Source organism: Gossypium hirsutum, chromosome A10, assembly GCF_007990345.1.
Source record: "Gossypium hirsutum isolate 1008001.06 chromosome A10, Gossypium_hirsutum_v2.1, whole genome shotgun sequence".
NCBI classification, from domain to species: domain Eukaryota; kingdom Viridiplantae; phylum Streptophyta; class Magnoliopsida; order Malvales; family Malvaceae; genus Gossypium; species Gossypium hirsutum.
In genome coordinates, this window is record NC_053433.1 from 71,736,593 (window position 1) to 71,748,066 (window position 11,474).

Genomic DNA, 11,474 nt, shown 5'->3' on the forward strand with positions numbered 1-11,474 from the left:
CTCCACATGCGGTGCCTCATCCAACTTACGCTTAATTGCTAAAAGCTCCTTTAAAAATTTAATTGCGTTTGGCATCTGTGAAAGAGCTTCAATAAACGGTAAGTTAATATGTAATTTCATTAATAATTTAAGGAATTTACCAAATTGTTCATCCGTATGGTCTTTCCTTGTCGCATTGGGGTATGGCACACAAGGTTTGTACTCTTTACTTACTGGTTTTTGCTCACTGTGGTCCACCTCACCTGTTTCTTTACTTGCCATGATTTCTTACCTCGGTTCTAGTTCAGGTTCGACTAACCCCTCCTTATCTTGAATAGTAATCGCATTGAGTTGTTACCTTGGGTTAGATTCAGTATTGTTCGGCAAGCTACCTTGTGGTCGTTCAAAAATTAATTTGGCAAGCTAGCCTATCTGAGTTTCGAACCCTTGGATCGACGCTTGTTGGTTCTTAAGTGCTGTCTCAATATTCTGAAAACGAGTTTTTGACACCAAGATGAATTTCGTTAGCATCTCCTCAAGGTTCGACTTATTTTCCTATTGGTAAGGTGGTTGTTGAAAACCTGGGGGATGTTGTGGCCTTTGATTTCCTTAGCCACCCCACGAGAAATTGGGCTGGTTCCTCCAAGCTGCATTATAAGTGTTATTATATGGGTTATTTTGAGGTCTAGAGTTATTACCCATATAGTGGACTTGTTCCTCCTTAGTGCTAGGATTGAATGGTGGATAATCTGGGTTTGCATTCCTCCATTTGAGTCGCACCTCATCACTAGATGTACCTGAGTAGAACCACATAAACCATAAATCTTTTTATTCAAAAGTTTTACCTGGTTTGATAGCATAGTAACCGTGTCGAAGTTGAAGACACCAGCTGCTTTCGTCGGCTTTGTTCTCATGACTTCCTACTGATAGTTATTCAGTGACATTTCTTCAATAAATTCATAAGCCTCTTCAGGTGTTTTGTTGTTTAATGTTCCACCGACGGCTGCATCGATAAGTTGCCTTGTTGAGGGGTTCACACCGTTGTAAAATGTCTGAACTTGTAGCCAAAGAGGTAACCCATGGTGAGGGCACTTTCTCAACAGATCCTTGTATTTCTCCCATGTATCATAGAGTGTTTCTAAATCCATCTGCACAAAAGAAGAGATATCATTTCGTAACTTAGCAGTTTTAGCCGGAAGAAAATACTTAAGTAAAATTTTTTCGGTCATTTGTTCCCAAGTGGTGATTGACCCTCATGGTAACGAGTTCAACCACTGTTTAGCTTTGTTCCTTAATGAAAAGGGAAACAACCAAAGATGAATGGCACCATAAAAAACGCCATTGATTTTTAAAATGTTGCAGAATTCTAGAAAATTCACCAAATGAGTGTTTGGGTCCTCATCCTGCAAACCATCAAACTGAACAAACTGTTGTATCATTTGAATTGTGTTAGGTTTCAGTTCAAAATTATTTACAGCAATAGCAAGCCTAACTATACTCAATTCGGCTCCTGTTAAATTAGGTTTAGCATAATTATACATAGTACGAGGAGCAGGATTCTGATTTACTCGGTCGGCGATAGCCACAGGAGGTAACTGATAATTTTGATTATCAGCCATCTCCTCGGTTACGGTTTGAATATCGTCCTCTTACTCTTCCTCAATGTATTGTAGGCTTCACCTTATTTCTCTTTGGTTTCTGCGAGCTGTGCTTTTAATCTCACTATCGAAAAGTAATTGACCTGACGGGTTTCTTCTAGTCATAAATTATGAAAACCTGCCAGAAGAAAATAAAAGAAAATTTAGTAATATAAATAGAAATTAAATTAAATTGCAGTAAAATAAATGGCTAAATTAATAAAAATTAAGCGTTCCTAATATCTTAGTTCCCCGGCAACGGCACCAAAAACTTGTTTGTGATTATTTCTTCGTGATAAGTTTTATAAATTTATAATTAATCGTTCTTGAAAACTAACTATCACGACGAAGGCAAGCGAACTTATCGAGTAGTAGTATAGTTTAGGTAAGACCGAATTGTCGAACCCAAAGGAACTAAAAGTACTAGTATTAACTCTCTTTCTATTATTTAGCCTAAAAATAAAGGGATTTGTTTTATCTAAACTAATTACTAAAAGTGCACAGAAAGTAAATTGGGGAAAACTTTTAGTAAAGACTGATTGATTGAGATAATACCTAAGGATAAATCCACCTAGACTTCACTTGTTATCTGACTCTGAATTAGACGATTTATTCATTTGACTTGATCCGTAGAAATCCCTAATTTATATTATTATCTCTCTCGAGACTAACAACGTCTAACCCTAGGTTGATTAATTGAAATCTCTTTCTAATTAACACCCTAGTGTTGCATTAACTAGATCTATGGATTCCCTTATTAGGTTTCACCTTAATCTGGCAAAATCTTGTCACCCTATCTCTAGGCGTGCAATCAACTCCGCTTAATTATGATGGATCTACTCTTAGATAGGGACTATTGCTCCTCTGAATAAGCACGTCAATACCTGAATCAATATCTTGGAATATTAAGACAAGAAGTATTCATAATTAAGAACAAGTCAAATATTTATCATATAATTCTGAAAATAATAACAAGATCCGTCTTTGGTTTCATTCCCCTTAGGTATTTAGGGGATTTAGTTCATGATTATAAAAGAAAACATCTCAGAAAAATAAATACAAAACATAAAGAAAACCCAAAACTCCTGAAGGGAAGTTGAAGGAAGATCTTCAGTCTTGAAGGAGAATCCGACTTCTGAGATGGATCAATAGGCTTTCTTCGAGTAATTCCTTACTTCCTACTCTGTGTGTCCCTCAAGTATCTCCTCTAGGGTGTTAATATAGGCTTTAGAATGCCTAAGAACCCTCAAAACTGGCCTTTTCCGAATAGAACTCGTCTTGGGCCCGACAGGGACACGCCCGTGTGCAATTGCTTCAAGCCATGGTCAAAGCTGTTAAATGGGCACGGACGTATGGTCTACCCGTGTAAGTCGTATTTAGAGTCTGCCAAATTAACACGGGCGTGTGGTCTACCCGTGTGAGGAACTCTAGGCCGTGTTGATTTCCTCGTTGGCCCATTTCTCTATTTTTGGCCCATTTCTCACTGTTTTTACTCTCCTATGCTCACCTAAGAATAAAACATGAAATTAAAGGATTAGGAGCATCAAATTCCATAAATCTAATGATAATTCATCCAAAAATGTGCTAAGCATGGGATAAAAATATGTATAAATTATGACCTATCAATTACAATGTGATATTTTCATATATATTCTGGCACCAAAAAGGGGATTCTGTTTTTTTAGGGAATATTAAATAAAAAGAAATGAATCATAAAATAAATTCCTAGGGTGCAGAAAAGTATTAACCAACATTAACCAAAAAAGAAAAAGAACTTAGGTCTAATAGCCACATTTCTTTTCAGAAGAACTCTTTGAAACATTCAGTAAGAGTTTTTTTCATTCGTTCGCAACAGGGTGGAGTACGTAGAGGTCGGGACGATTCTGTTGCGACTTTGGATCGGCAGCATGCGAAGGGGATTAAAACAGCAGTGGTTCCTTCCTATTTTTTAGAGTACAAAAGGTAATCTTTCAAACATTTTCTTCCTGATTTGTTCCTCGTGCATGGATTCCTAGTTTGGATTGTTAGAATAATTTTTTAGCTATGCCACGGGGCGTACTAGTGACCCAACAATCAGAGCTTTAATCCTTTGGGAACTCTGTAATTTGGAAAGGGTGGTAAATTATGCCCTTCACTCCTTGCCATCAAATAAAAGCTAAATCATCTTATTCCTATATCTAGAAAGGCATTCTAAAATAATGAGATGTTTACAATAGAGATAAAGATGTTCAAATGTGAAGTTGGAAGAACCATGGGATTGACACTTTTCATCCAAGCAACGTGTTGCATATGGCGAGTTTCAATCCTTCTCAATTTCAATATTAAGCAAATTAGTCACTCTAAAAAAAATCTGACCAATTTAATTCTTGTCAGTTTCGAAAGTGGACATATAACGACAATTACTCACAACACTAATGTTTTTCATCCATTTCAAATAATTTGATTGGTACAATAACAAATTTATCTCTTCAAGTTTACACATTCTATCTATTTATATATATATGGCGCTAAATTTTTTTTACATATATTTTTTTGAACTTTTTAGACTTTTTAAAATTTTATACATTTTTTTCAAGTAATTATTTTTAGAATCAAAACCAAATTGAAAGAATACATAAACATTGAGGCCTTAATTTATTATTATATTAATCAAAATTATGCACAATTTATAGGAAACATTAATTGTTGTGATTAATTATCCTTGGTTGCTCATTTTTTAATTTGATAGGGATTATAAATCGCTCTGATTTTTTTAGAGAGACTAATTTAATCAATATCAAAATTAAGAGAGATTGAAGATGTGTTTTTAAAAAAACTAATATATATATATATATACATATATATATTTCGTGGTTTACACTAGAGGTGTCCATGGGTCGGGCCGAGGCCCAGTTCCAAAAATTTTTCAAGCCCAGGCCTATTTTCAAATCAGCTCGACCCGCCCAAAAAGCCCATTTCACTATTCATAAAATAATAAAAAATTAAAAATTTTAATATTAATTAATATTATGTATACTTTTATATTTAAATTTAAATTACAAATATTTTTATTATTTAAATTTAATTCAGGCCCAGGTCAACTCGATGTGAGAAAATTCTTGTCCAAACTCGACCCTAATCAAGTTGAGCCTATTGGGCCAAAAGGTGGGGCTGTTAGACAAGTCTAGCTTCTAGTCGGCTAAAGGACAAACAAAGAGAGTGGCATGCCATTTTAGCCCTTTGATGACAATTTGCCAACTCATCATTTGTTTCAAAGTTATAAGAAAGTGTTGGGGATAAACCCAGTTAAACAATGAACATTTAAAATAACGAAGAAATTGAAAACATTGAACACAAATATTTTATGTGAAAAACCCCTTCGAAGATGATAAAAAATCACGGTCAAAGATAATTTTACTATAATGAAAAAAACAAAAATACAAAGATGGAGATAAAACTAAGCCCCAAAACCTGAAATAAGAACCCTCGATGTAATGCTCCAAATTTTTTGTTTTCGGCTTTTTACGATTTTTGGGCTATAAAATTTTGGTTCGTGTTATTTTGGCTTAAACGTATGTCGGGTTAAGTAATTATGAGCTCTGGGGTGTGTTTGGGAGGTCCCAAGTTCAAGCGTTTACTTAGGCTAAATTTTGGGTTTATTTGAATAAAGCTTGACTTGAGGTTAGTGGACTTATAAGGAATTGAGGGTAAATACTTAACAGTATGGGCTTGTTGGTCTAATGGTTAAATGGAAAGGAAATTATGCTTAGAGTCAAGGGTTCGATTCCCTATACAAGCGATGGGATTATTTTGCTGCAAGTTTCAGTTATGTGTTGGGCTTAGTTAAATTTTGAGTTGTGGCCTTTAGGGAAAACCTAGGGTTTTCCTTTATTTCCTTCTTTCTGGACAAAAATTTGTCTTTGCCTCCTTCTTTTCTAAAATTCCCTTTGCTACCGTTTTCTCTTCTCTTTTCCCCCTTCTCCGTTGTTTTCTTCTTTTTTTGTCGATAAGCTTAGGCGTGTTCAAGCGGGTATATCGATTCGGTAAGTTTGATTTTAAACATAGTTAAGTGAATTTTTTTGGAGTTTCTTAAGAGAGATTTTGGTTGTTGTTTAGAAAGTATTCAAGGAGCGGTGGATCAATAACCGAGTTCTAAACAGTAAAGAAACACCGTTCTTTGTCGAAAGGAGGTAGATCTCGTATTTCGAGTTTTATCCAATCTTAGGTAAATCAATTTAAGTGACTGATTTAGCCTTGATTTTGTCAATCTTAGGCTTTGGAGTGCTCGTGGTTGGATTAGCAGCAAAAACAAACTAGGTGTGTACTCCGATTGTACAGAAAATGAGTTTCAGCGAAAGCTAAAAATGTAGCCTGTCGACACCACACGGGCGTGTGGTCTGCCCGTGTGGTAGCTTGCATCGCAAGACACGGGCGTGTGACAGACGAGCCAGGCCATGCTTGCGCCACACGAGCACGATGGACACGAGCGTGTGAGGCTGGCGAGGCTGTGTGCGAGGCACGGGCTCGACCATTTGGGCCGTGTAGACCGCACGGGCATGTGGTTTACATGGGTGAACCACACGGGCATGTGGGTCTTAGGCCAGACCGTGTGATCCACACGGCAAGGCTAATATGGGCTGTGTGGGCCACACGGGTGTGTGGGCCCACACGAGCAGGGCACACGGACGTGTGAGCCCAATTTTGTTTGAAATGTCTGTAAGGTTGCACGGGTCGCCTAAGTCGACTGTGACCTGTCTGTAGGGGCAGTAAGCGTTACTTGAACCCCTTTCTCTGATTGATTACTGAGCTGTATGCAACAGCATGTTATTATACGCATATGTATTTGTCTGATTCTGTATATCTGTTCTGCCATGATCTGATATATGCATATAAGCATGTCACGATATTTATGATGCATTGCATTGGGTTGGGTTTGCTATGAAGAGAAGGAAATCTGAGAGGTGATAAGCCTGTTTTCTGGCAGCGATGCTGCATTTATCTTTATGTACTGTTTCACGGTACCATTTGGTGTGTAGGGCTGGATGGGTGAGTGTATCCCAATACTCGGTGTGTAGGGCCGGGTGGGTCGATTCTATCCCCACATGGTGTGTTGGGTTGGACGAAGATGGTATGCAGGGTTGGTGGGCATGACTTATGATTCTAATTTCTGATATCTGATCTGTTATGCATGTTATTTCTGCATTCTATTATTTGTCCGAATGCATGCTGTTTGTGGGATGTACACACTGAGTTTGCGAAAACTCACCCCTTTATTTATTTATTTATTTATTTTATGTCAGGTAATCCTTAGCAGTAGATGGATCGGTGTGACGTAGGGCTCGATGGTGACCACTGATAAACTCTTATGGATTTTGCGTAACACTTATTTCATCAGTTTTATTTTTAATATTTATTTTTGGGATTTATATGTCTTTGGATTTTAACTATTTGTTTTAAGATTATTTTAGGGATTTTTAAATTGTCAAGTTTTGATTTACGAGTTAATATTGTTTTAGCTTCTGCGTTAATGAAATGATTTCCCTTAATAAACTGTAATGTCGATTTCATGATTTAAGTAAAATAATAGATTAATCGATTTTAACTTGCTAAGGTTTTCCTAAAAACACTCACATATGACACCGCCAGATTCGGCCATGACGTCTAGGCCGGGTTTGTGGTGTTACACTCGAAACATAAATACAAAATTCTCTGAAAGCTTGCAAAAGCTAATACCTAAATGTGTAATGGGTTATCTTTCTAGGGTGGAAAATGGACTATTTATAGACTAAATATGTAGGTTAAATAATAATAAAATAACCTACACTAATCAGAGTTTAAGTGGGAAACAAAAAATAAAATTTAACTAGGAGAAGAAAAGTCAAAATATACGAGGTATAACTCTACGAATCTCCACCTTAACTTATATTTCCACAATGTCTTTTTTGCCAAAGCCTACCACTGGCTTATCTCAAACTATGCAAGATATTAACTAAGTTGAAGCTATGCTTAGAAGCTGGAAGTCTTCTAGTCTTCGACTTATGCACTACCAAATCTAAATTGACCCGGGTCTAGTTTCCATGAACATAGTGCGCTATCATTTCAAAACCTGCATACAAAAGAGAACCTCTCTTGTACGAAACGGTCATACCTTTTTCCCCCTATGATCAAGTCGTCTCCGCTTCAAACTAGTCGACTTCAACTCCTTAATAGATGAGAGATGTCATGTTTCACCTGTCATCGTTGATCCTTCCAAAACATAAAGACTGTCAACCTATTTACCTTTCATCTAAACGAGAGCCCCATAGGATACCATAATGTTGCTTGACTCGATGTTAATTCTATAACACTTTGAGTCCAAAATTCCCAAGGAGATGAGATTTTTCTTTAAGTCAGACACATGTCTAATATCTAACAATGTCTTAATTATCCCATCGTACATCCTGATTTAAATAGTACTAATATTGATTACTTTAGTAGATGAACCATTCCTCATGCATACAACTCCACCTTTAATTGAGCTATATATGGAGAACCAATCCCTGTTGGGACACGTGTGGAAAAAAACATCCCAAATCCAGGATTCACTTGGATGTAACCTTGGAGCTTTCACTTGTTGATACCAACAAGAAATCATCACCCTTGTCATTGGCCAAATTAGCTCTAGCTAAATCTTCATTGTTGCTGTCAGTAGCTCTTTTATTTCACAATTCGTAATAATCTACCTTGACGTGACCTAACTTCTTACAATGGCGACATCTCTTGTATTGTTTCCTTGATGCTACCAAAATCGAGACTTACTTATCTGACTTGCTATCCGAACCAAACTCATTGTCGAGTTTGTTTTCACTCAATAGATAGCCTTTCACATCCTCGAATGAAAGATTATCTCTATCATAAATCAAGGTCTCCTTGAAAGACTTGTATGAAGAGGATAAAGAAAACAATAATAGCAAAGCCTGATTTGCATTGTCAATCTAAATCTCAACATTTTTTAAATCATTCAAAAGAGTAATAAATTGACTAATGTGACCTCTAAGGTGCTCACTTTCGTCCATGCAGAATGTGTATAGACATTGTTTCAACATCAATCAGTTAGTTAGAGACTTTGTCACGTAGAGGGTTTCTAACCTTTTCCATAAAGTAAATGTTGTTTTCTCCATCAAAACCTCTTGCAACACATTATTTGTTAAACATAATTAAATCATGGATAAAGCTTTTTTTATCTAACCTATCCCATTCTAGTTTATCCATGTCTGCAAGCTTCCTTCTCTGTAATGACATTCTCAAGATTTCTCTAAATTAGAATTGTCATCATTCGAACTTGCCACAAATTGAAATTTGTGATGTCATCGAACTTATCAATATCAAAACTTGTTGTTGCCATCTCTGAAGGGTTGAATGAGAAAATCAAACTAGCTTTGGTACCAGTTTGTTGGGGGATAAACCCGATTAAGAAACAAACAAGTAAAATAATAAAGAAATTGAAAAGATCAAACACAAATATTTTACGTGGAAAAACCCTTCTGAAGAAAATTAAATATCACGAGTAAAGATAATTTCATTGTAATGGCAAAAACAAATAGTACAAAAATGGAGATAAAACTAAATCTCGAAACCCGAAATAAGAATTCTCAAAATATAAATACAAAATTCTCTGAAAGTTTGTAAAAGTTTGTAAAAGCATATACCTAAATGTGTAATTAGTTGTCTTTCTAGGGTGGAAAAATGACCTATTTATAAACTAAATTTATAGGTCAAATAATATTAAAATAACCTACAATAATCTGAATTTAAATATGAAGCTAAAAACAAATTTTAACTAGAAAAATAAAAACTGAAAAATACTAGACATAAGTATAGTTTATCATGCATATTGTAACATTGAAAAAACATCATTTCTACCTGTTTTCCAATTAGTGCAATTTTTATACAATTAAAATAAAGCTAATGGATAAAAATACCATTAGTAAAAAAACGAAAAATTAATTAAGCTTAAATTTACAATCAATTCAAGTATTGGGTCCTTTCGTTTATAGAAATTATTATTGACTAACTTAACCGTTAACGGACGCTAACATCACTAATAGAAGTAATGCGCAACTAACACGTAATATGTCATTTGAATTTTTTTTCTAAAAATTAACAATCTTAAAAAATTAATAAAAAGTTCTTAAAAAAAACTGTATGCCAAGAATGAATGTGGACAAATGAACATTTAAGTTCATCTGAAAATAGACTATTATTTGGCCAGAGTCAATTCAAATATGAATTATTTGAAAATCATAAAATATTATTTAGAAATCATAAAATATATTTAAAGTTTTTATAAAAATCAATAAAAATAAATATATAGATATAGATATTATTAAAAATTAAATTATAAAATCATTAAAAAAATTATATAAAAAATTCTAAAAATCCATAAAATGCAAAGTCAAAATAATACATAAAAATAGTGAAAATTTTCATCTAAATTAGTTTTTTTATATATGAGAAAAATATTTTGTACACTATTAATGGAGTTTTTAGACTCCACAAGTAAGATCAAGGAGTTGACAAGTAAGAAATAAATATTAAAAAAAAAAGACATTGTTGTAAATATATTAAATGGATGTCTATAACCTTTAAACATTTATGAAAGTAATGAGTTAAAACTCCTCATTCATTATTAAAAATGCTTAATGTACGTGTTAGTGAAGCAATTAAATAAGCTTCATTCATTTATGTTGCATGAAATATCAATGGCTTATATATAACTCTTTTATAAATGAAAACAAGAGGCGAAAAAATTCTCTCGTATTTTTCATCAACTTTTTACTTATTATTATTATTTTATTAATTTTTCTATAACATGCATGACAATTTTTTAATGTTGCTTGTGGAATAAAAAAAGATATATTGATGCCAGTGTACCAAATACTAACCCTTTATATATATATATCATAACATATATTTATTATTTTATCAATTTTATTTGTAAAATTTCTCTTAAACTAGATAGAGTCCCAAGACAAATAGAGTCTCGGGACAAATCTAATATTGAAGAAGTCATAAGAGAGCAAAGCGATGGCATGAGTTGCATTGATCACTACAAATATGCCTTTGGAGTCATTGTTGTATTCTTCTCCCTGTACCCATAATTTAATTTGAAAAATTAAAATGAAGATCTCTTCAAATGTTTTGTCTTGAGACATTATGATGAATAACCAATTACTTGAATTTTTATAATTTTATAATATATATTTTAAAAATTTTATGACTTTTATATTTTTTAATAATTTGTAAATAATTTTTATAATTTCATTTTTATTATTTTTGGAATTTTTAATAAATTTTATAATTATTAAAATATTTTGTGATTTTTAGATAATATTTTAATAATTTTTACTAACCACATTCGGAATGAATTTGAATAAATGAAGATGCAGATAAACTTGGACACCTATTTGTCAAGATTCATTATTGATGTGCATTTTAAAAGAAAATTATGATTTTTTTTATTTTTTAAATTCATGTTGATGTGGCATATTATGTTAGCTTACTTTCACGTGGTAGGTCATGTGTTAGCTTTTCATTACTTTCATTAATCACATTAGTATCTTTTCATGGTTAAATTGATGAATGGTTGTTTATGTTAGTAGAAGGTTCTAATTAATTTTTTTTTTATCATTGATTGAATCGAGTGCACTTTTTTAATAAAAACTTAAAAGGATATTTTGATTTTTTAATATAATAAGTAGAAAATTTTTAATTAAAAATATGAGGTATTATTATACATTCAATTGTAGTTGGTTGGTTTTAATTTTAATTGAGTGCAGATGTTGTTATAGGGTAAATTTTTAGAAGCAACAATACGTTGGTTTGTAGGGGAAGTAAAAG

General features: G+C 33.5%; 1 non-coding gene across 1 annotated transcript; it reads left to right on the plus strand.

Moving 5' to 3' along the window:
* The first annotated feature begins 1,053 nt into the window (after positions 1 to 1,053).
* Positions 1,054 to 1,160, plus strand: LOC121209045 (small nucleolar RNA R71). Its single transcript, XR_005904163.1, has one exon. It is a non-coding gene; the product is annotated as a small nucleolar RNA R71 (small nucleolar RNA).
* Positions 1,161 to 11,474: the final 10,314 nt, after the last annotated feature.